Source organism: Myxocyprinus asiaticus, chromosome 47, assembly GCF_019703515.2.
Source record: "Myxocyprinus asiaticus isolate MX2 ecotype Aquarium Trade chromosome 47, UBuf_Myxa_2, whole genome shotgun sequence".
NCBI classification, from domain to species: domain Eukaryota; kingdom Metazoa; phylum Chordata; class Actinopteri; order Cypriniformes; family Catostomidae; genus Myxocyprinus; species Myxocyprinus asiaticus.
Window position 1 is genome coordinate 6,829,047 of NC_059390.1, and position 25,873 is coordinate 6,854,919.

Here is a 25,873-nt window from a genome sequence, read left to right on the forward strand (position 1 = left end):
CAGATTTACGTGGGCATTTGACTGACACTCTTTGAAATTGTGTACATTTAGACAGGAACTGGACTATTTCTGTTATTTCTATGTGTGTTTTGGTGCTTTGTGAGGGATTGTGTGTTGTTTGCAGGGATGCATTTGTATAGACATGCTTTTGGTGTGTTTGCAGTGTTTTTGTTGTTTTTTTTTGTTGTTGTTTTTTTGCTGTGTGACATGTTTTGGAGAAGTGTCAGGGTTTCTGGATGAGAAACATGCCGGCTGAGGCCGTGTGTGGGTGTGTGAAGCACGGACCGTGTGTGTGTGTGTGTGTGGACCGTGAAGCTTGTTCTTTTGGCAGCCACTAGAGGGCCTCCTCATTTGCTTTTACTTCACCGTATGGGCTCCCAGGCAACCCATCTCACTCCAAAAACCTTTCTGTTAGCTCAAACCTTGTGAAGAATGCATGTTTTTCTCATTTGCTTGGTGTAAACTGTACATCAGTATTTGTGCAGATATGCTGTATATCAATGTATAAGTGCTGGTATATCAGATTGAAGGCTCTCGTTTGATAGTTTGGCTTTAGTAGGACTTTTAAAATGATGTGTGTGTATCTCAGTCCAGTGAATGATGGCTTTGACAGCTTACCAAAAGAGCAGCATCAGAGGTCAGGCAGAGCTCAGAGACTGTCTACGGGCAATGTGGCGTGTGTATTCGCTTATTCACTCATGAGTGTGTCATTGCATGTGAGTATTTGTCTGTGTGGAAACAGAATTTGTGGCTCCTTAGGCATAATTTGCGCTTGAAAAACTTTTATTATCATATTTTTTTTATTTTTTTATATCTAATGTTACCATGTGAACATGCATACTCCTGTTTTGTTTGTTTAACCTATATTTTAAATGCTTTAAATACTCAAAATATTACCAAAATGATAAAATTATTATAGTTATTTAAAATAATGGAATATTTTATTTGTTTTGTTTTATGCAATCAGTTTTATGTTAAAAACAATCAGTAATTAAAATAAAAAACTGTAGAGATTGTTTTTAGTTAGTGTTTGTTATTAACATTACAACTGATTGCATACAACAAAGTCACATAGCAAAAGCCAATTTTAATGTTTAGTTTGTACTTTTTAATGTTTATTTGTTTACTGAACTAAAATGTCTGGATGTTTACAACTAATATATACTGTATTAGCTCTCTTTATTATCTATATAGGTTATACACGTGTGTTTGTGTGTGCATGTGTGTGAGTGCCCGAGTACTGGTGAATGCAGCTGAAAGCAGCCTGTCGGCATGTGGGATCAGTGTAACAGAGTGAAGTGTGTCCCACGGCTCTTTGTGAGCCCCTTCGTTCACCCCCCCAACCCCCACCCCCGTTCTCCCTCTCCAGCTGGTGATTACAACAGCACCCCCATCTCATGGCCTCCGCCCCCCCCCCCCCCCCATTCATCATCACACTGCCTCTCTCTCTCTCTCTCTCTCTCTCTCTCTGTGTGCCACACACGCGTCTGATTGGGGTCAACCCCTTACTTTCTTATTACTGACTTGTGTTTTAACCTGCAGACTACACTAATGTTTTTGTGCTTAACAGTATACTTTGGGATATTGTTTTTGTACTTGTTTGTTGCAGAGCCATTTTTGTACATATTTTGTTAACATTTATACTTTTATATTCATGCTATTTATATTTATAGTTATAATAATAATGTTTGTATTTTATAAAAGTTAATCTTTTAATATTTCTATTTTTATAATATACTTTGAAATCTCCAGTATATTTATTTAATAATATATTTTATAAATATAAAAATATGTAAGATATAATGATTATAATACAATAATAATACTAAAAATATTATATTATCATAATGTAATACAATAATGCAATGTAATATATATTATTGCATATTTCAAACATCTGTAATATTTTTATGTATTTATGTGTAATAATGTAGTTGTATTTTGATTACTACTACTTTTAAATTTTATCATTATTTGTATTATTATTATTTATTACAAAAATAATAATAATTTAACAATTACAATAATAATAAAAATATGTTATTATTTTAAATAATAAATGTATATATATATATATATATATATATATATTTATAAAAATATTATATATTATTATTATTATTTGTATATACAAATATTGCATATTTTCACCATTTGTAATCTTTTTTATTTTTAAGTGTAACAATGTTTATTTTTTACTATTAATATTAGTACTACTTTTTAATATATATTATTGTTATTTCTGTATAGCTGCATCGTAGATTTTGTTATATCTGCCTGTAGATAATCTGCATGAATAGTAAAAGAAAAAGGCAGTTTAAGCAGAATGAGTGAAGAGAGGAGAGATAAGTGCCATAGATACTGAGGAGAGAGTGACAGTGTTCACTTGCAGAGAGAGAGAGAAAGAGAGAGAGAGAGAGAGAGAGACCGAGAGCGCAGACAGACACACTGAAATGAGTGGGCCAGCTAACATGCCTCGAGAGGCTTATAAAAGAGAGGCCAGGTGCTGTTAACTTCACACACTTCCTGGACAATTCTCTCTCACACACCACAGTCAGAGAATTCCGACATATCCACCTATTAACCACACAGACCTCTTTATGTTTTGACTGTGTATGTGTCTGTGTAAGAAATGAAAGAGTTCAATTCAAAATGTCATTATTAGTAAACTAATAATTTTGTACCATTTGGCGTCTAGGCTTAGGACAAAAAAGTGCATTTCTAAAGTTTTTTTATTAGTGGAAAAATCCCCAAAAGAACCACATTGCTTTGTGTTTTCGACTCCCAAATGAATTAGAGTAATTGATTAATTGATAAGGGCATTAAAAACAATGTTTTCTATATTTGAGCAAAAAAAAAAAAGAGCCTGTTTTTCTACCAGTAGTTTTAAGAGACATTTTGTTTTTTTGTTTGTTTGTTTTTTGCATAGCATATTAAATGGCATTAAAACCTTTTAGCTATTGAAGCTCTAAGATCCTGATGTTTCTGACAAGAACAGAAAGCGCCTTATGAATTCTTAGTTGTAAGGACTTGAAAATTATTGATTGTAGGCTGTTGTTAAATGAGCTTTTAATGTTGTTATATTTATAATGGTGTGTGTATACCACAAGGTTTGCATTGATCTGTAGATAATGTGATGTGATGTAATGGAGCCTCTGGATGATCGCTGTGGTTTATTAATCTCTGGTGTGTTTTATGGAATTGTAGTGTAGCTTAGTTAAACTCAAGCTCTGCTCTTGAATTTCTGTCTGAAGAGGAATTTCTTGTTTTGGGGAACACCAGACTCCGAGTTTTTTCAGCTCTTGTTTATGACGGCAGGAAGGGATGTCAAAAATCCATCCACCATTTTTCATCTGAACTGAATTTCAAATGTTTTTCTTAATTAAATCTGTCCACTATTGTGGAGTGTCACAGCATCTATATTTTGAAAGGCTCTTGGAATGATTTTACATTTATGCATTTGGCAAACACTTTTATCCAAAACAACTTAAAGTGTATTTAAAGTGTACGTTTATCAACATACATGTTGCCTGGCAACTGAACCTATGACCTTGGTGCGTGTTCTACCAGTTGTGCTGCAGGATACACTCTATATTTTTCCAGTATAGTTCTGTACTTCCCTTTGCTTGTTTGCAAAACATGCATATCAATTTTTTTTTTACATTTTGTGCACATGCAAAGGACACTGTTTTTTTTGTCCCCGCTCACTGCAAGACAGGAATCTGTCAGTAAGTCATGGCCCAGTGTAAAAATGACAGCAATTAACCATATATTTTAGCTTGAGGAGAATATAAGATGAGAAGCCTGACAGCCAATGCCAACCATATTTCCCTCCACTTCTTCGGGTGTAAGAGCAAATGAAATAGGTAGCAACACATTTAAGGAGAGGGGTGGGGTGTTTTCAGAAAACGAATTATCAAAATATGACTTGTGATATTTGTGTTTAGCACACTTATTTGAATCGATGTAGCCTTTTAACTTCATTTTTATAACAAATTTCCTTACAGAAAACTGGCAAAAATCCAGAAACATACCATAAACATGAGCATAACAGAGGAAAAACTACCATGTTAATTGATATTCAATGAGGCTGACTGTATCATCACCCCTCAAACACATTAACACACACACACTCGTGTGCGATCAGAGGAGGGTGGGGATCTCAAGGGGTCCATTGACTGTCATTCAGGAAAGGAAGTAACAAAGTAAAGCTGAGGTGCCACACAAACAACGGGTCTCGCTTCCATCTCCCTCGCCGTCCACCGGGAGCTGCGAGTGCAACATCTTCAGGCAGGGTGATGACGGCTTTCGCCGCTCATCAGGCAAATAAAAGCTCCTCTGATGCAAATAGTGCTTTGCCCTTGAGCATAATTTAAAGCAGTAATCACCCCTGGAGCCACTAGCATGCAGATAGCAAAAGCTGAGGTGTCTGTCTCATTTACACTCCAGCACAAAGAAGCTCATTAGCTTTATCACACCTGCCCGAGACTCCTCCACTACAGTGTGTAAATAACACACATACACACGCAGTTAAATTAGAGTCACATTTCATAAAGCTCTCTGAAATAGCCACTCAAAAATAAAAGAAAAAAAGAAACATGGTGACTGTAAAGTACTAGGCACAAGGAACAACATCCGGGAATTTTTAAATTGTGATTTCCAGTTCACACATCGCTGTTTACATCTGGTCGCTTAAATGCATCTCCTGTGACCACATGTAATCGGATGTCAAGGGGAGGGTCTCTGATTTTATGACGACTTACATCAATCACTATATCAGTGTGTAACTGCATGATAATAATTCACAAAAAATTCAGAAAAGACAAAGAAAGCGCAAAAAAGGCGCACTGTTTCTCCTAGATGGAGCTGAAATGTAATCTAAGCACAAACGCAACATTTCGAGCAGAATTGTCTGTTGTTTTAATGGATTACCTGTATTAAAGGAGCTTCAGATGTTTGTGCTTCTAAGAGTCCCTGCATATTGATATCAGACACACTGAAGGTGATCCATGAAGTTCTCGTGCCTTCATGTGTGGTTTTTGTGATCCAATCACAAAATGTTTTAGACCCCATTCATGTGATCTGATCACCCAAAACACATCTTAATACCAGGTGTAAATGGGGTCATGGAGAAAAAATAAAAATATCTATTGTGAATATCATCTTTGTAGTTCTGAAATATTTAATTGGCTTGAAATTGCTTTTAGTGAGTGCAGTCACTATAAAACGATTTTTAAAAATCTTTATTTACTAATCATGAAATTGAAGTTCATTGGTCAAAAGGTGTGGAAATCCTGAAAATTATTACCCTTGCAAAATATTACAATGGTAACCCTAGTTTCCGCCCAAAATATCGTAGTTAATACAATTGTTTTAACTAAAAGTGTGGGAACAGCCACATCCACATCCACACTAATCTGTTTTCATTTGAGAACTCAGTTTTCAGTTCCCTTGCGTCATTGTTTTTCAGAGTATGTGTTAATGGAGAATGTTTTCAAAATGCTCCCCTTTCGGTGGAGGAAACTTTTACCATGGTAAGATTGTTCTGCAGGAAACAAAATGACCAATGTGTGTTTTAAGCGCTCTTGATGACTTGCCGTTTTGCATGCCCGCAGTCTTGCGGACCCAGCCTCTTACACTTATGTTTTATTCCTAATATTTTACAGTTAACATTTCACTATCAGCAGACATCGTACAACATCATACAGGGAGCTTTGACATATAGAGGCGTGCTGCTTCTCGCGATGACACTGCAAGATATAGGGCTCACAGTAAGAGCTTCGTTGCCTCCCCCGACAACAGTGGCCATTATTCTATTATCGCCATGCACACACACAGAGCTTAGATACTGGAGTGGTCATTTGTGTTTAGGCACATTACATGTGGCAGCATGGAATTTACAGTGTGGCTGAAGTAGTAACTCCATTTCCCATCAGCCTCTCCCGAGACTGAGCAAAATGTCAAGCCGCGGCCTTGAAAGAGAGATCGAGCGGGGGACGGGGACAGGGGGTGGTGGAGGGGATAGAAAGAAAGAATCAGAGTGAAATCTGCTGGAAACAAACACTCATGACTGTTGCTCATGCTTGGGTGGCTCGCATATAGTCATAGGGGAAACACAGGTCATAAATGTTCACAGGTGGAAAACACACACACATCCTCAGCCTTAGAGTTGTATATGCAAGCTGTCTGCACATTTAGGCAAAGTGAAAATGCATGTCTCTTTTGTAGCATGCTTTTTGTTGTTGTTGTTTTTTTTTTTTTTTTTGTTCTTTTGGAGCATATGAACTAACCACTAGGCCACGACTCTGACCATCCCATTGTGTTTGCCAATTACATTTAACCTCTGTGTGTAAATAAAACTCCAGCCGGTCAAAATCAATGACCTCTTTACATCTCATTTCCTGCTGTTTTGATGTTTCCTAACTGCCCTGTCTGAGGAAATTAATGGCACTAAAATCTATAACAACCCTCAAGGCAGAAGCTTTTGCCGGTGCCAGAAGTCATATATTTTAACTCTGGATTATGCCATCAAACTGCTGTCTTAAAACTCTGCAGCAGGTAGTTATTGGTAGTGTAGTCCACTGCCCAAAACATGAGTGGTGAACATAGCAGTGAATTAAAATTTTTCCTTAAAGCAGATTATTCTGAGAAAGGCCCCTCAGAGCAAAGCTTCTATTAGAGCTGCATTGAGCTTAAACGCAATAAAAACAAGCAGTTTCTGTTTGGAGGAAACTGGAGCATTCTGAACCTCATACTCCCAGTGGCTCTGACAGCCTATGACACCACAAACCATTTAACAGAGCTTAAAAACCTCATATATGCAGATGCCCGGCATCTTAAGCTGACAACCAAGAGGCAGGATTTTCTAGAAGGCAGCTTTGGAGCCTTGTGAATTTAACAAGCATGTCTAGTATTACAGTTTCTCTCTGGTTTATCCATGAATAGTAACAAATCAGCCTGTGAAACGCCTGCCCGGGGATGTTTGTATGTGAAGGTTTTCCGGAACAAATATTAAAATGATGTAAATCTGGTTAAGGTGTTGAGGACTACGATTGCCAGTGCTGTTTCTCTCTACCACTTTCTCTCTATTTACTATGCACAATGTAGTCAGGTGTTGCCACTCTTCCTCTTGAATATTTGAATTCCATAATGCTGGAAGAGAGAGAGAGAGACAGAGAAAAAAAGATCAAAAGAGTGGCATCTGGCCAGGCTTATAGCTCGCTGCCCCCAGACACTGAATACATATGTAAGAGACCCTCTCAGCTTTCGGCTTTTCAGGGCTTTGTAAATAAGCCCAGCCTCTGTTTGCAGATACACAAGAGGCTTTTCAAACGCACGCATGTGTCATTTAGCCAGGGCTTCTAGTCATTCTTTTTTTGTGGGTGTTATTTTTGGGGGCTCGTCCGGTTTTTTTTTTTTAAGTATAGGATAGATGTTATTTCCCCTCTTTCCATTGCTGTCATTTTGGCCTGAACATTTTCATCAGATGCCAGAGAACAGCCAAGAGTGTTAGCAAGCACAGAGTTAGCAACCACTCTCTTAGCACACCATATTGCATGTGTATGTCTGTGTGTGTGAGGGAGCGAGTGAACACACGGCAATAAGGCAATGCTGTCATCATATGCAAAACATGAATTAATGTTGTGTGTGAGGCTTCATGCTTGATTTGACGCTAAGCTGATATTGCGTTCACGCTTAAATCTTCCAATGCTACTCCATTTCAATTGAAATGTGATTGTTATTGCTAGAGGTATTTACCAGAAGTTATTTGAGGCATGAATTTGTCCGCTAGGTATTTCCTCAGTTGTGAAACTGAAGACTGAAGTTTAAAAAGATGATGCTAAAGCTATCAGCCACAAGAGGCTGTTTTTTAAATGATTTTACCATATTTAAGAACACAAAGAAGAGCTTTTGAGTTTTTTGGCAGCAACAATAATATGATTAAAGAAACAGATGTTCTATAAAGAAAGAAATAATGATAATAAGAATATGGATTCACAAAATCACACTACTATACCTTAATTTTTGCAAAATTATTTTTATTATTTTTATTTACAAATTTTATTTGTACAAGTGTGATAAAATTGCACAGTAGCTTAACTGATGGAGCGTTGCACTTGCAATGCAAAAGACCAGTATATGAGTCCTAAAGGTCATGCATGTCAACACTTATGCCGAAGTGTCGTAGAAGAACCACAAAAGGACGTGGTTGCTTCAGCAATTGCGTTTTTCATCTCACTTTTGGTTTTTATGACACTGTGGGTTAGGTTTAAGGTTTAGTTTAAGGAGGTTGGTTGTGTTGATTTAAAACTTGGTAGAGCATTAACTTTAAAAACCTCATCTGTTTGGGAGAACATTTAACTCGCTTTTAGCATCACTGTAATATCATTTTGCAAAAATGTTGCCACAATTCTCAATTCTCAGTGTAATATCATTTTGCAAAAATGTTGCCACAGTTCTCTTGAGATCAGGCTGGAAGATAATCACAATAAACAATACGGAGTGAAATTAATAAGGTGTCATTTCTTTTTGATGTAAATTGTAGTCACTGGTTTCTTTTTAATAACCAATGTAATCGTTTATTAATGGTCAAAAGTGTTATGGAGGGAATGATGACGCTTAAGGGATGTTCATCAAAGCGTAGAAAAAAGAGAAAGAGAAGGTCGGGGTTGTCTCATGGTTTGACTGAGTTAGCGCCATTGATGAATTTTCTTGTTAGTAGAAATTACATCCACTAAGTTGAGGTACCTCAGCATGAAATTGAAAAAGAAGCATTTCTCTGGAATTTCCATTCTTGATTCAATGAAAAATTTTGATTAGCTGTTGGGTGGTTGTGGTGGTGGTGGGTAATGAAACTACAAAAGTATGACTTTGTTCATGCTAGGTTTGCGGAATAGGCCTGTCACAGGGTTTGTTTACAGGAGTGAGTGCAGTCAGGCAGTTTACCAGCTGATTGTAGCAGTGATACATGGGAAATGAATACACATACGGACATGTTTGACTGAACACATATGTTTATCTCTTTAATTATGTTCGTATGGGTACAGCGTTGAATGCATCCTAATCACTGCTTGTCTTCGGGTATGTGTAACAATCCATAGCTATTTGTAATCGGACTGAAACCCTTCTAGAGCATATCTGTCTCTCTTTCTCTCTCTCTCTCTCTCTGTCTCTCTCTCTCTCTCTCTCTCTCTCTCGCTAAAACCTTGACTGATAGCCACAGAGTGTCAGGAGTGAAGATAACTGTACCCCAGTTCTGCTCACTCAAAAGGTCAGGCACACGCTGTAATATGCACAAGACAAAGGCTGCAGATTGCTGGCACACGTAGCCAGGAGGGCCCTGAGCCCCAGTGCTCCATCAGGAGGTAGGATTGACGGAGATGTATTGGCCCTCCACCGGCGCAATGTAATGCTATTAACTCCGCTGATCTGCGGAGAGGCTCGGTGCTCATTGAGATGGCCCGGGAAGATCCATCATGTGGGATGAATTTACTAGAAGCCCACCACAAAATAATGACACTTGAGCACTCAGGTAAATGGGCTGAAAACAATGGTTTGTCTTCATCTGGCATATCACTGGGTCTTGTAGACTTTCTACGGAACCCGATTCCATTTTGCGGCGGTCATTTTTTGTGCTCTATTGAAAAGCGATAAGTTGGACCACCATTGTGGGCTTCCACCCCTCGCATATTCCACTGGAGAAGGAATCTGGGCAGGAACCATATGTTTTACCACAACATGCCATCTGAGGTTAGCAGCACAGTAATCAGGGTTATGATCTTCACTTCAAAGGTCACAGAGGGGCCTTTCGTCCTTGTGGGTAACAGTGTAAGAGCTAAGTGTGGACCACACACACACACTCAGACATATACTATTGACTTTTAGAGTGCTGCCAGGAGTGTGTCTAGGGTACACACACACACACACACACATATACAGTAAATGCATCTACCTAGCTATCTAAATACCAATGTATACTTTGGTTTTTCACGTGCAGGTACCCTAACCCTACCTATAAAACGTTTTGCATACTATAGCAAACTATAGTTTTTGCAAGTAATATAGGACATCTACTTTGTGCATGACACAAGTAATTGTTCCAACAATTGTTTACAGACAGATTGTTTCACTTTTAATTGACTATATCACAATTCCAGTGGGTCAGAAGTTTACATACACTAAATTAACTGTGCCTTTAAGCGGGCTTGGAAAATTCCAGAAAATTATGTCAAGACTTTAGACAATTAGCTAATTAGCTTCTGATAGGGGATGTACTGAATTGGAGGAGTATTTTAAGGCGTACATTGAAACTCAGTGCCTCTTTGCTTGACGTCATGGGAAAATCTAAATATATCAGTCAAGACCTCAGAAAAACAATTGTGGACCTCCACAAGTCTGGTTCATCCTTGGGAGCAATTTCCAAATGCCTGAAGGGTTCTCGTTCATCTATACAAACAATTGTAAGCAAGTATAAACACCATGGGACCACACAGCCATCATACTGCTCAGGAAGGAGACGCATTCTGTCTCCTAGAGATGAACGTAGTTTGGTGCGAAAAGTGCAAATCAATCCCAGAACAACAGCAAAGGATCTTGTAAAGATGCTGGAGGAAACAGGTAGACAAGTATCTATATCCACATTAAAATGAGTCCTGTATCGACATAACCTGAAAGGCTGCTCAGCAAGGAAGAAGCCAATGCTCCAAAACCACCATAAAATAGCCAGACTACAGTTTGCAAGTGCACATGGAGACAAAGATCTTACTTTTTGGAGGAATATCCTCTGGTGTGATGAAACAAAAACTGAACTGTTTGGCCATAATAACCATTGTTATGTTTGGAGGGAAAAGGGTGAGGCTTGCAAGCCGAAGAACACCATCCCAACCGTGAAGCATGGGGTGGCAGCATCATGTTGTGGGGGTGCTTTGCTGCAGGAGGGACTGGTGCACTTCACAAAATAGATGGCACTATGAGGAAGGAAAATTATGTGGATATATAGAAGCAACATCTTAAGACATCAGCCAGGAAGTTAAAGCTCAGTCGCAAATGGGTCTTCCAAATGGAAAATGACCCCAAGCATACCTCCAAAGTTGTGGCAAAATGGCTAAAGGACAACAAAGTCAAGGTATTGGAGTGGCCATCACAAAGCCCTGACCTCAATCCTAGAGAAAATTTGTGGGCAGAACTGAAAAAAGCATGTGTGAGCAAGGAGGTCCACAAACCTGACTCAGTTACACCAGTTCTGTCTGGGTGAATGGGCCAAAATTTCAGCAACTTATTTTGAGAAGCTTGTGGAAGACTACCCAAAATGTTTGACCCAAGTTAAACAATTTAAAGGCAATGCTACCAAATACAAACAAAGTGTATGTAAACTACTGACCCACTGGGAATGTGATGAAAGAAATAAAAGCTGAAATAAATCATTCTCTCAACTATTATTCAGACATTTCACATTCTTAAAATAAAGTAGTAATCCTAACTGACTTTACTTAATAAAGTAAATCCACACACACACTGCCTGAATGGTTCTGAAAGGCTAACTTCAGCATGCATGTTTATGAAGAGCATTTTAAATAAACATTTGGTGGTGACTACAATATGACAAAGGAACCAGATGTTCCATAAACAATTGTATTGATGATGATAATAACAACCTGGTGAAAATTATTTCGGCGTGGCTACTACAACAATTACTTATATTCCCTTTCACACAAATCATGAGTAAAAGGGCAGATTATCAGTTCATAAAAACTTTTGCCCTGTTCCTCATACAATGCTATATTATTTTATGACATTAAAACACTTTTACTATAGCGCATGACCTCTAAGCCAATATATTTTAACCTTTGCATTACATAACCAACTACATTTACAAGTTTATTCAAGCATGATTGAACTGTGCAGTAGCTTAACAGATAAGAGTGGGGGGCCTGGGTAGCTCAGCGAATATTGATGCTGACTACCACCCCTGGAGTCGCGAGTTAGAATCCAGGGTGTGCTGAGTGACTCCAGCCAGGTCTCCTAAGCAACCAAATTGGCCCTGTTGCTAGGGAGGGTAGAGTCACATGGGGTAACCTCCTCGTGGTCGCGATTAGTAGTTCTCACTCTCAATGGGGCGCATGGTAAATTGTGCGTGGATGAGAGTAGCATGAGCCTCCACATGCTGGGAGTCTCCACGGTGTCATGCACAATGAGCCACGTGATAAGATGCGTGGATTGACTGTCTCAGAAGCGGAGGCAACTGAGACTAGTCCTCCGCCACCCAGATTGAGGTGAGTAACCGTGCCACCACGAGGACCTACTAAGTATTCCAAATTGGGAGAAAAGGGGGTAAAAAAAAAAAAAACAGATAAAGAGTGCTGCAATTGCAGTGCAAAAGACCGGGGTACGAGTCCTTAAGAGCATGCAAGTTGACACATTAGTCAAAGCACCACAAAATTACGTGTTTGCTTCAGAAGTTTCATTTTTTATGTAACATTTGCTTTTTCAGTTAGGTTCAACACTATCAGTTAAGTTTAAGATTTAGGGTAGGGAGGTATGATTTGTTGATTTAAAACTCGACAGAGCATTAACCTTAAAATCCTCATCTGTTTGGGAGCACACTGAACTCGCTTTTAGTGCCAAGCAGAGGATGTTTAATTTCAGAACTGCCTGGATTCATGTAAAATGCCGCATAATACAATTTTTCTAAAAAAGTTTTGCAGCAGTCAAGAAACTTTCATGAGATCAGGCATGGGAAATAGGCAAGAAACACAATTTTTGAAAACCGAAAGACAAAATCAGCTCATCTGCATCTCATTCACTCATAACATTAATGTTTACTGCCTGCATCAATAATCTGCTATTTCATTCTCAAAGAACATGTGTGTCTGCACGAGACTCTTACAGTTTGTTTATCATCTTAGTTATGTGTATTGCTATCGACACCCAGCACAAACACTTCTTTGGTCGATGGGGCTGAAAGATCACCTGCTCTGCCCCCTACTGCGGAGAGTCTATACATCGCCTCTAGCCGTGTACTTGCCCTCTGAGCCTCTTAATAATTTCTTGTCAACAAACTCTACACCCCAAACAGATCCTCACAGGGAACGAGTTCATTTGCATGGGCTGACAAAAGCTCCGGTGCTACTCTTTTACTCCTTTTTTCCAGTGGCCTCACTCTAAGTGAAATGTGGTGCTCTTTCTCTCACCCCTCAATGCAACATTTATAAAGAGGCATTTCTCCGACTGTGTGACAATCAGTGGCTTGGAACTGTGAAAAAGAGATGGATCATAATCACTCGAAAAGAAGCCAAGTGCATCGAACGCACGCTAGGAAGTGGGCACTCGTTCACTGCCTCTTTTTTTGGCAGTAGTCTCTCTCTTACTTTTCCGCAAGCTCTTGGTTGTGGCTCTGTAAGGAACTCGGAGAGAAAGCAGATAAAAGGCCCGTAGAGTCACCTTATCTAAACCCAGATGATATACAGCAGTTGAAAGCAAGGGCTTTACCAAAGCCAGTCATTGAGAAGCAGGGATAGATCGAATTACATAATTGTAGAAGCAGGAGAAAAATGTGTAGAAACAATGTCAAAGCTCCCAGAGAGAGAAAGAGAGGATGGCAAAGATAAATGAGTAGAGACTCTTGGTTTTAAACTGATTTGTGATATGTATTTATGACGTTTAAAAGTTATTAAAGTGAGTGAGATTAGATGATACTAGATGGTGTACTAGGTTTTTTACCACTGGGTGCTTGCCAGGGCATTTCTATGGGGTTACTAAAGTCAGTGAAAATTCATTAAATCTTTAGTTTTAAATTTGTGGCATAGTTTGTTTACAAATGAAACCCTTCACTTTCACTGTAGGGGTGGAAAAAACAAAGAAAGTGAATGATGACTGAAGCTAACATTCTGCCTAACATCTTTTGTGTTCCGAAAATGAAAGAAAGTCATATTGCTTTAAAACAACATGATGGTGAGTAAATAATGACAAAACATTAATTTTTGGGTGAACAATCACTTTAAGTAATTGGAATATTCTATTTTGAATTCTGTTTTGCTCTGCACTACAATGTCAGCAGCTAGATATTGCTTTTTGTGGGAGTAAAATGTAAATCTCAGAAAAATGTTTGTGTTATTGGAGACTACTTACACTAATAAGTAGAGCCTTTTAATAAATTAATTAAAGTTCTTATTCAAAACCAGTTCCAGTTTAAAAAGAATATATATATTTTATCAGGTTAATCCCTTGAGATTAAAAATGTCTTTTTTGAAAGAGACCTGGCTAAAATGGCTGCATACAACAATTCACCAATAAAAGACAACATAAAATTAAAGCTGCAAGCAGCGATGAACGGGCCATCGCACCCTGGTGCACGTTGGGGCTGCTGTGCCAGGGGAATGTCACTCCAATTTATTTTTTATTTTTTAGCACTTAAATGTTGTTAAGAGTGTATCACAGTGTAAAACATATCATTTCCTGTTGCCAGTAGGTGGTGCTATGACTATAACTGAATACTGGCACGTAGGTGTATTCAGGCCGAGACTCTTATAAAACATGTAAAGTTTGGAGCAGATTGGACATTTTATGTTTGAGTTATAACAACTTCCTGTTTCATAGTGAAACATCGAAATTTGTCAGGACGCCACGGACACGGCGTTCAAAGAAAACTCAAAAGCTTCGCAATTTAGCATCACCAAGGCCTTTAGATTAGACTGACCGAATATGATGTTGATCTGATTTAATCTCTAGGAGGAGTTCGTTGAAGTACGAGGTCTGGAAATGGCAAAAACTGAGCAAAAATTTAAGAGAAAAATCACAGTGTCTAACTTCCTTTTGGGTTTAGGATATGGTTCTAAGAGACTTTTTTGTACGTGTTGACGTTACATATGCCTACCGATTTTCTTTCATGTAGGTGAAACGTGGCATGAGGGCTGCTTCGTTGAATTTTGTAGGTGGCGCTATCAAGCCATTTTGCCACAATTAATTCTAAAACCAGTATCAGATGTACATTTTCCCTACTTTTGAGATGTGTGCAATGTTTCATGAGTTTTCGAGCATGTTTAGGCCTCAAAAATGTGACTCGTTTCATATTGAACTTTGTCAGGCCACCACGGACACGCCCATCAACGAAAACTCAAAAGCTTCACAATTTAAAATCACCAAGGCCTTTAGATTAAGACTGGTCTAAGATACTTTTTTGTAGGTATTGGCATGTGTAGGTGAAACACAGCATAAAGCGCACATCGTTGAAAGTTTAGGTGGCGCTATTGAGCCATTTTGCCACACATAATTCCGAAACCCATATCAGATGTAAATTTTCGCCACTTCTGATGCGTGTGCAAAGTTTCATAAGTTTTCAAGTATGTTTAGGCCCTCAAAAATGCGATTCATTTGGGGGGGAAAAAATACACCATCGGTGCTCGGGCCCTAACAAGGGACAAACGATACAGGCACAGATGTGGTAAGCCTAACTGTACATTAACACACTGACACTGCCCAAATTTCTGGTAAAAAAAAAAAAATCTTGAACATGTCTCCTAAAATCACTTAAAGGCACCAAACATTGCAGTTTCAATGTTTGGTGAAGAGTGTTCCAAGACAAGGGAGTAGAAAAAGCAAAGGCCTTCTTTCTAAATTCTGTTCTCACTTTAGGCTCTTCTGTAAATCTTCCGATCATAAACTATAATGTATATTGCTCTGAATTTTAACATAAGTTGTAAGATACAATGGTAACAAATCAGCCAGTGCTTTATAAGTAAATACATATCAATGAAACAACCTATGCATATTTAATGAAGGCCTGTCAACCTTTCCATACAGTACACAATAATGAGTTAAACCTTTTCGTCCTGTAATGAGTCTCAGAACCCAATGATAAATTATATCAGGCTTTTCTAATGGTGAAGCTGAAGCATTTCTGTATAAAATATCACCATTGTCTAATGCAGGTAAAAAAGCATACAAAGAAATACACTATATTGCCAAAAGTATTCGCTCACCCATCCAAATAATTGAATTCAGGTGTTCCAATCACTTCCATGGCCACAGGTGTATAAAATGAAGCACCTAGGCATGCAGACTGCTTCTACAAACATTTGTGAAAGAATGGGCCGCTCTCAGGAGCTCAGTGAATTCCAGCGTGGCAATGTGATAGGATGCCACCTGTGCAGCAAGTCCAGTCGTGAAATTTTCTTGCTACTAAATATTCCACAGTCAACTGTCAGTGGTATTATAACAAAGTGGATGCGATTGGGAATGACAGCAACTCAGCCACGAAGTGGTAGGCCACGTAAAATGACAGAGCGGGGTCAGCGGATGCTGAGGCGCATAGTGCGCAAAGGTCGCCAACTTTCTGCAGAGTCAATCGCTACAGACCTCCAAAGTTCATGTGCCCTTCAGATTAGCTCAAGAACAGTGCGTAGAGAGCTTCATGGAATGGGTTTCCATGGCCGAGCAGCTGCATCCAAGCCATACATCACCAAGTGCAATGCAAAGCGTCGGATGCAGTGGTGTAAAGCACGCCGCCACTGGAGTCTAGAGCAGTGGAGACGCGTTCTCTGGAGTGACGAATCACGCTTCTCCATCTGGCAATCTGATGGACGAGTCTGGGTTTGGCAGTTGCCAGGAGAACGGTACTTGTCTGACTGCATTGTGCCAACTGTGAAGTTTGGTGGAGGGGGGATTATGGTGTGGGGTTGTTTTTCAGGAGCTGGGCTTGGCCCCTTAGTTCCAGTGAAAGGAACTCTGAATGCTTCAGCATACCAAGAGATTTTGGACAATTCCATGCTCCCAACTTTGTGGGAACAGTTTGGGGATGGCCCCTTCCTGTTCCAACATGACTGCGCACCAGTGCACAAAGCAAGGTCCATAAAGACATGGATGAGCGAGTTTGGTGTGGAAGAACTTGACTGGCCTGCACAGAGTCCTGACCTCAACCCGATAGAGCACCTTTGGGATGAATTAAAGCGAAGACTGCGAGCCAGGCCTTCTCGTCCAACATCAGTGTCTGACCTCACAAATGCGCTTCTGGAAGAATGGTCAAAAATTCCCATAAACACACTCCTAAACCTTGTGGAAAGCGTTCTCAGAAGAGTTGAAGCTGTTATAGCTGCAAAAGGTGGGCCGACGTCATATTAAACCCTATGGATTAAGAATGGGATGTCACTTAAGTTCATATGCATCTAAAGGCAGATGAGCGAATACTTTTGGCAATACAGTGTATGAGCAATAGCAATGTTAGCCTTAGCAAACACCTCTAATTGGCATCAATAGTAATGATTAAAAAAAATAACGGAACCAAATGATTTTCAAAAAGTCAAACTATTCTCAAACGAGCATTTTTCTACCTTTGTGTGCCGCGATGGCATCTACAGTACGAAACATACAGCGCAAACACTATAGCCCAATTCCCAAAAGTGAATGACTCATATCAGGCATTTTTTTTGTATCTATTTTTTTTATCTACACTGCATAACACATAACGCTGCCTTCTGAACTAATGACTCTTATGAGTCAGTTCATTTAGGTGAATCAAACAAGCTGAACCGCAAGTCATTCATTTAGCTGTCCATTCATTTAAATTAAGGGTATTTACTGTATTGAGAGTAATTACTGGATGGTTGTTGAAATGACATAGTGTGTAGTGAAGCATAGACATAATTAATTTTGTTGCAATCATCAATGTTTAAAAATAATTAATTAATAAAATATCTTAATTAAAAAGTCTGTTTAAACACCTGATGCAAAAATCTGTTCTATTAAAATATGAAATGATCATCGTTTGGTAACAGACTGCTGTGGGCAGTTTGCCCTAAATACAGAAAGAATTGCATTTCCAAATGTTTCTTTTAAAAGTACTAGAAAAGTTGTGAATGAAATCATTAAAGTACTAGAATTGTTAAGAGGAATTGGAATTGGAACCAAAATTGTTAAATTCCTTACGATTCCCATCCCTGATAAACATTTTGTAAGAATATGTTTAACCACAACTGACTGGAAAATCCATCGGTCAGTAGGTGTTGAAACCCGTCTGAAAAGTCTTAGCACATCTCTTCTCATCAAGCTCCACGATTTTAGGTATCATTCAACTTTGTAGCACAAAAAGGTCCCGAGTTTAAAACTTAGGGGGTTTGTTCAAATCCCTAATTCTAAGTATGAGCAATAGCAATAGTAATGCTAGCCTTAGTAAACACCTCTAATTAGCAGCAATAGTGATGATTGTTCAAACTCTGGTCTCTCTCACTCTCAGTATTTGTTGCATTTCTATGGGATACAGATGTTGTTTTCAGTACGGGGCCCCTGCAGTCTAATTCCCTCCACAGGTTGCTGGCAATACTGTAAACTATTATACATGCTCCAGTGCAAAACTGTGGTGTGGATTTGCAAAGAATATCCATAACAATGTCTGCAGGAGGCAGGGAAGTGTATGAATGTTTGTGGTTGCATTGAACGATGGAAGCCGACTCTGTTTGGCCTGTTATTGCTGGCACACATCACTGTTGTCTGCACATACACATGCACACACCCTGATGGGCTGGACAGACTTGTGTTTTGTCTCCTTGCACTTGAAAAAACAAGTGTGAGGTTACACAATGAAGCAGATCTCTTTTTCTCTCTCTCTTGCCCCTAAATAGCCAGCTTCCTGGGTTGGAAATGACTGAATTCATCTCGAATTCACAAGGGAGGCCTGAGCTATGCCTCTCTGTTTACAGTGGCAGAAAGTTAATATACATTTTCATCAGAAGGGGAAGTTTACACATATGATTCTATTTGTCCTTCATTATTAGCACCTGAGACTGGGCTGGGGAAGCATAATTGTCTACAGACACAGGCCAAATAGATGCAAGGGAAAGGCAAATAAGCACACCCCAAAATAATTTTATGGTTGTGTATTACGATCCCTCTCCATGGGATCCTTAATCTGGAAAATCAATAAACAAGAAACGAGCGAGTGAGAGAGATATGTGAGGCAAGGAAGAAAAAAAAACATGAACACATATGAGATTGAGAGGAAAAATGTGGAAAAAGAATGAGAGAGAGAAAGTGAGTGTAGCTCACAGAAGCCCATTGTTCTGCTAGTTAGCACGCGCTTGGCCCTGCAGCTGAGAAGCGTCTCCACGGACCGACCCACGAGCTGCACACACCGCTGATTTATTGAGTCATACATAAAAACACTCATTATTCCCACATCCTTTTCTCTTGTCTGAGAACTATGGTGGTTGGCTGAGGAAAAATACTCGGTGTCTGACTCCACAATAACTAAGATCCCTCTCTTTCTCTGCCTCTCTCGCTCTCTCTCCCCTCCTCAAATTTTGTTTGTGTCTGCTGCTGAAATGGATACTGTGTCTTCATGGTTCATCCGTACTGGACATGTTGTTTCTTTACAGAGTGTTTTCACAGTTGAATCCTCTTTCAAGAACTCAAGACTTTATAAGTAAACCTAGTGTAAAAGAACTCAGTTCTCTTTGCATTCACACTGTCCCTTAAAAGTGGACTCAGATTGAGTGTCAATCCTCTTTCAATTCAAACGTTTTTTTTTTTTTTTTTTACCACTTGAATATTATTTAAATTTAATTATTATATTCTTATTAGTTTTATTATTTTTAATACTTTTTCAAATATGTTTATTTTATTTTTCATTTTAATATTAATATCAATAATAACAAATATATAGTGAAATATTAGACTATTATTAATATTAAAATGTTGCTATACAATATGACTATAAATATTTCTATGTTAGAATATTACTATATTAGTAATATTTTGTTTTCTTAATTTCTTTATTTTAATGCAGCTAAATGCATACATGCAAGCTTTTATTTTTGCAAACAAACAAACAAGACACTTTTTTACTATGTTTTCAGGAGTGTTGGTTATTCATGTTTTTGAGACAATACAGACGTTACAGCTGATTTTCTGTAAAGCTGCTTTGGAACAATGTGTCTTGGGAAAACCACAAATAAAAAATATACAAATAAAAACTTGATTTGACTTTTATGTGACAATGTTTTTTTTTTTGTTTGTTTTTTTTTTTTCTACTTTGGAAACAAAATCTCAATGTTCTCTGTTTGCACTGTCAAACAAACAAGTGATAGCCAGTGCTGAAGCATTTTACCAATCAGAAATTAGCATAAATAATTCTGATTCAAAGTAATGGCCAGCATCATCCGTTCACTGGCAAACGTGTTAAAATAAAATTATACATTAGAAATTCTGAGTAACTGATCTAAGTACTGATTACCATTGTCCCATGCCTGACAAACATGTTGAGTGGTCCAAACATCATCTGCAGCCTAAAACTGAACTGAACTTGGTCGGATGTTGGGAGTGAATGCACTTGGCTGCATTGGAAAGCTATAGGATGCTCCCTTGCTCCCTTGCTCTCTATTTAGTGAATGACTTAACCTCCAGTGTGCTGTCTGTCTGCACTGGTCTCAGAACAGTTCGAAATGCACCATATTTTCATCCTCCATATAAAGCCCCTAAAAGCAAAATTTTTTTTCTTAATGTGAAAATGTACAGTAAATATAGGATTTCTTATGAAAAAATAGCGCTATTGTCCACTATAGTGGTCATTGTGTTTAACATCGTGGCGTTTTGCGATAAATCACTCAAATTTAAAAAATGGCATATCGGATGAAACTAGAGATTCTAATCTTTTGACTCAAACAGGTTTCGATGTAAAAACTTAATTAGGTTTCTTTCCAGATGTAGTTTTGTTGGTGTTTCTCCCAAAGACAAACTCCGCTGTGATCGGCGCCATGTTGTTTTATCACATGCCTTGGTGCATCAAAATTTTAACCCTTTACTGACAGTCCAGAGTGTTCTGAACTGAGATTAGTCAGTTTAGATTAAATAAAATGATGCATAGCGTATAGCGAAGACAAAACACAATGCCCATGCAGTAGGATGCGGGGTTGCACGAAGTTAAAGGGGTCTGAGTTTATTTGTATTCACATAATGTATAAGCCAAAATTCTCAAGCATTATTTTGGAAGATCCTTAAAACAAAGTTACTGTGAAAACTTTATACTTATCCTTTCCAGGCTGCTATTTTGAACTTTCCATTTGCCTCCATAGAGTCCATTGAGGTAGAAGCTTCTTCAGTTTGAGGCTCAGATAAGCCCTGTCTCGTAGACGACTGGTGCGCTAACACGCATCACAGCTATGGATGACCTTTGATAAAAGGCGGCCTTTTCTGCTCTTGTGTCAGTCAACTTCCTCACAACAGAGGTTTGGACACTTTCCACAGATTGACCTACTGCCGTTGTGTGTTCAAACAAACCTTTAACGTGCTCAGCTGTTATTCATACTGACGTCTGTGTGGTGTGTGGCGTGGCAAATCTGCGGGGCTGTTATGTCCTCAGCGCACGTCTTGTTTATGAAATCCGTGCCTGGAGCGCCTCTTTCTATTCATGAGTGGCCTGGCCTCTCATCAGACATTTGTGTCCAAAACACACTAACATAACAGATATGGTGTCAATATTTTGGTGTCAAGAGTGGGGTCCCTATCTTTGCACAGGCCTCACAGGCCACTGGCCAATCAGCTCTGTTTGTTTGTTCAGCTTAAACTGTTTGTCCTTTTGTTTTCTGTGGCAGCCGACTCCTGTCGGTTTGATAAGGGTTGTGCCCCCTCTCATTCACTCTATCTCGGATTTGTTGTGCCTGTTTTCTATAAACTGAGGGTTGATGTGCCCTCAGTGTCTGAAGGCCCGGCTGATAGGACCATGCAGTGCCCAAAACTTCCTGTGCAATTGAGATTCTGCAATATCCAAATTGCTTTCAGATAGATTTATGGATCTGGTACCTTTTCAGAAAGTGGCAAAATAATTTATCTCAATACATTGGTATAATTGTGCAGTAATTAAGCCAATGCAGGAGGAATGGTGGATGTGTGATTAAAACAACCATTGCCAGATTATAGGGTTAATCTGTGTTATGTCACCATGACAACAAAATCATGATATAACTTTGAACAGATGAGGTTAGTAAGTGTTTTTTAGTTTGTTTTTTCACACTAAACTCATGTTAACATGTATAACGTTTACATCTTGTGGCTATACATGTAAAACAGGACTGGCCCTGTTCACTTCTATTGTAAATGCCTTACTGTAACCGCAATTTTTCCTTTTTTTAATGAACGAGTTATAGTTATATTTTGTTGTAATTAACATTATGCCACAAATTATATCAATTGATCTTAACTTGTATTTAACGTGGAGCATTCCTTTAAACTGGTAAAAAATAGCAATAGCATCCAATGCTTCTATCTTTAACATTTATTGATCTCATGCCTCCCAATAAATAAGTTGTGATTTGAAATAGACATCAGAAGTTCACAAAACTACCCCACCCTTATTTATGCATAAGTATCAGTCGACTTAACATTCCCAGTGATCCAGATTATTTCACTGTATTTCCATTCTCAAACAAATCCACCTCCCTTTAGACCACATGAGGTATTTTTTTTCTCAGGCTATCATTGAAATGTTTGTATTTTCTGATAATGCGTTTGGTCACAGTTGCTCAGACCGTTTCGCCTCTAAAAGCCTAGTTCATGTGATGATCCAGGGGAATGAAGATGCGTTTGTAATGGTGTGCTGAGCTGTGACTGGCTGCTAATGTATTTCATGCTTGTTTTAGCATTGGAAATGGTCGTACAAAGGTGCATTGTGATGTATTCCTCATTACTCCGGTGTTAAGTCTAAACACAGACTTGCACGGTGAAGGGGTGGGAGAGTTGACATATGTTTCTTTCGTCTGTCTCTTTCTCTCTCCCTCTCTCCAGTGATCTCTGTCCGGCTATTAACGTAACCTAGGAATGCCTATGTAAACATTCACGTTTCTCCCTCAGTTTCGTATAATAGCGACTAGTATCGCCTTTCCCCCAACCCCACTATCTGAAACCAATTATGGCTGATCCATTTGGGCCGCATCATATTTTCATAAGGATTCTGAAGCCCTCGTCATTGTACAGAATGTGCAAGTTTGTGTCTTTTTTTTCCTCCCCAGTCCTTAGAGATAGATATCAACATCAAATATGTTCCTGAGTGCCTTGTTATTTACACTCCAGCCTGGGTTTTTGTCGCGCTCCTAGCTCTGTGGAATGTGATGCATTGTGCTGTTTATACAATGTGTGCATTAATGGATGGGAGCTCGCATTTCTTCGGCACAGCAACAAAACTTATAGGATGAAGAAAAGCAAAGCAAAGAAAGCAGAACAGGAGGATTTCGGCTGCTCCTAGTCATCCAGCAAAACTTCAGTGGTTGCTTTGCCTTTGTTGATTGTGGAAAGCACCTAATATTTCTTTGTGTTGAATTCTGGGTGTTAATATCAGGAATAAATTACAATACACTATTGTTACTAATAAGCAGGCCCAGTCGGACTTTAAAGACTTTTTATCACAGTTTCTACATTGATTTTGGGGAAAAATTTGAGAATTCGCAAAATAGATTTTGTATATCACAATAGATTTTGTTAAATGTGTTAAACAAAGCTCAGATTACAACAGTTGGAAGCTGAAAACATCAAATTAGCCAAAATGCTTGATTTACGAACACGAAAGGGGTGGGGATGTGCAATTCTTTGAAGTATTAAAAGAAAATATCATCACAGTTCTAAACAAATGTCTCTAATAAGCAAAATAGAGTTGATTACATTCCCCTGCCTTCCCGCTTTGCAGGGTTTGTATTGGAAAAGCCATTAAACGTGTGTTCATGTGCTATAGGAAGTGCCACTCTCCTGACCTCTACCGTGTATTGAATGACTTCTTTGACTTTGTCCTTTATTCATCAGGGGACAGTGAGTCTCTATTGATCGGATAAACATTTCCTTCTGCTAATTGTTGTGCTAAAGCGATTAGCCGACCACTAAAGCCACACAATCACCGCTTGGATGGGCGTGAAATCTCCCGCAATTTACAATCTCGTCCTCGTGGTCTCACCGATAATGACTTGAAATCCAGAGCATGGCAGGGCTACTTATAACTCACTCATGCATCCGAAAGTAATGCACACACCATAACAAATCAATAAATATGTCATTTAGAACAGAAAAATAAGGCACACTGAAGCACGGAAAGTTATTTTGCTGAAGCCTGTTGCATTGTTTGAAACTTCACAACTTGGGTTTGTAGTGCTTGAACATCTTTAAATGTAGCTGTTTACATTTTTGGATGACATAAGCTTGGAATATCTTCTGGAATAGTTTGAGCAAGTCAGAGCTGTTGCACTGGTAACATGGCGGAATTAACTTAAAAAGTCAACGTGAAAAAGCATTCGCAAGCCATTTTACTTTCATAATGTGTCATGTTTCAAAGTGAAAAGTGGTCTCTATATGACAGATGGTTGGAGGGGTTGAAAAATAATCGCTGAATCGCTCGGATGAATCATTCACAATAAGACCAAAAGAGAGCAAAAGTCTGGTTCCGGAAGTAAAAATCCCAGTCATTTTCTCCATAGATGAATTGATTTTTTACGATAAATGATATACCTTTAAAGACAGACCAACGTCGAGCTCTGAGGTTGTTAACCGATAGTAAATGCTTCTGTGGAAGCCACCAGTCCACAATATTTAAACTTTTAAAAAACAATTTATTTATTCATGTACTTGTATTAAACAGAGCAAATTACACAATTGAGTCGGTCTCCCTACACTCTCAAAATACAGTCTTGTACCTTGTCTTTTTGTCCGATATTCAAAAATGTTTTGCTTCGAATCAATGCATGTAATGGTGTAATTCACCTCTGCGCTGGTTGATTTGGTTAATAGCTTAGAATGGTTTTATGAAGGATTTTATTAAATCCCTATTGGAAAAAAAAATTAATGGGAAAAATACTTCTGAATCCAAGATGGATGAAAAAGTGGGCAGTCAGTGTTACAATCGATAACATGTATTAAGACAGTAGGGGTGTAACAATTCACCCGTTTTCTTGATGCATCGATTACTAATCCTGCCAATTGCAATATGCATCAATCTTGAAATATTATTTTTGTATCGAGAATCGTTCATGTTGGTCAATAATCGATTTAAACTATAAGAAATTTAATGAATCACGATTCAGCAAATGAGTATACAATATTTTAGGATATATAAATATTAAATTAGTTACATGTGTGATTTAAATGAGACATGCGTGGCTTGATTCTCTAGTGCATCCCGGAGCGCACGCCCTCACAACTCTCCCCTCACAGACGTGTGCTGCACTTTTCCATCACCCTTCACGGGATCGCACCTGCTCTCCATTCCATCCGTAACTCTCACTGAAATGTTTTCTGAGCAGCTTTCCAAGACTTTTAAACACCTTATGTCTGACATCTCCTCCGGATAGCCACTATCTCATAAGCAATTGACAGCCCGCATTAGCGCTCTTGTCGCGAGTCAAACGTGCTCAAACCTTTTGATACAGCTGCCAACTCTGCATGGTCACTACATGGTTGGAAATTAAGGGAGCTTGGGGCAAAAATGCCGTTAAAAATCATAAACATGCTCCCGAAATTCAAAATGTTTTGGCAAAAAATGCCCCATTCTTCTGTTTTTTATTTGTAACCACTGATATAGTTGATGTTGATGTAAATTTTAGGGTAAGACATAGTAATACATTCTCAGACTTAAGAATTGTTATTAATGAACTGATTAAATTGACATTTTGACATATAAGACACAGTTTATGTTTTAAATTGGTAGAAAAAAGTATGCCCTCATAAATGTAAAACATGCCCCTGAAAATCAAATACAGGGGACAAGTATTGACCCTAAATGTAAAAGTTAATTTCTGACACTGGGTCACTATTGAAGTAAAGCCGTTCTTTTCTATAGGATAAAATATTGCCATTTATCATTGTTTAGTTGGGGACTTGGTGTGACAGAAAACATTTAAATTGAAGTCATCTA

At 38.6% G+C, this 25,873-nt stretch overlaps 1 protein-coding gene across 1 annotated transcript in view; it reads left to right on the forward strand.

Annotated features, from left to right (window-relative positions):
- LOC127436653 (forkhead box protein P2-like) overlaps positions 1-25,873 on the forward strand; it is a 150,903-nt gene that overhangs the window by 64,657 nt on the left and 60,373 nt on the right. The gene's annotated exons all lie outside the window — the stretch shown is intronic.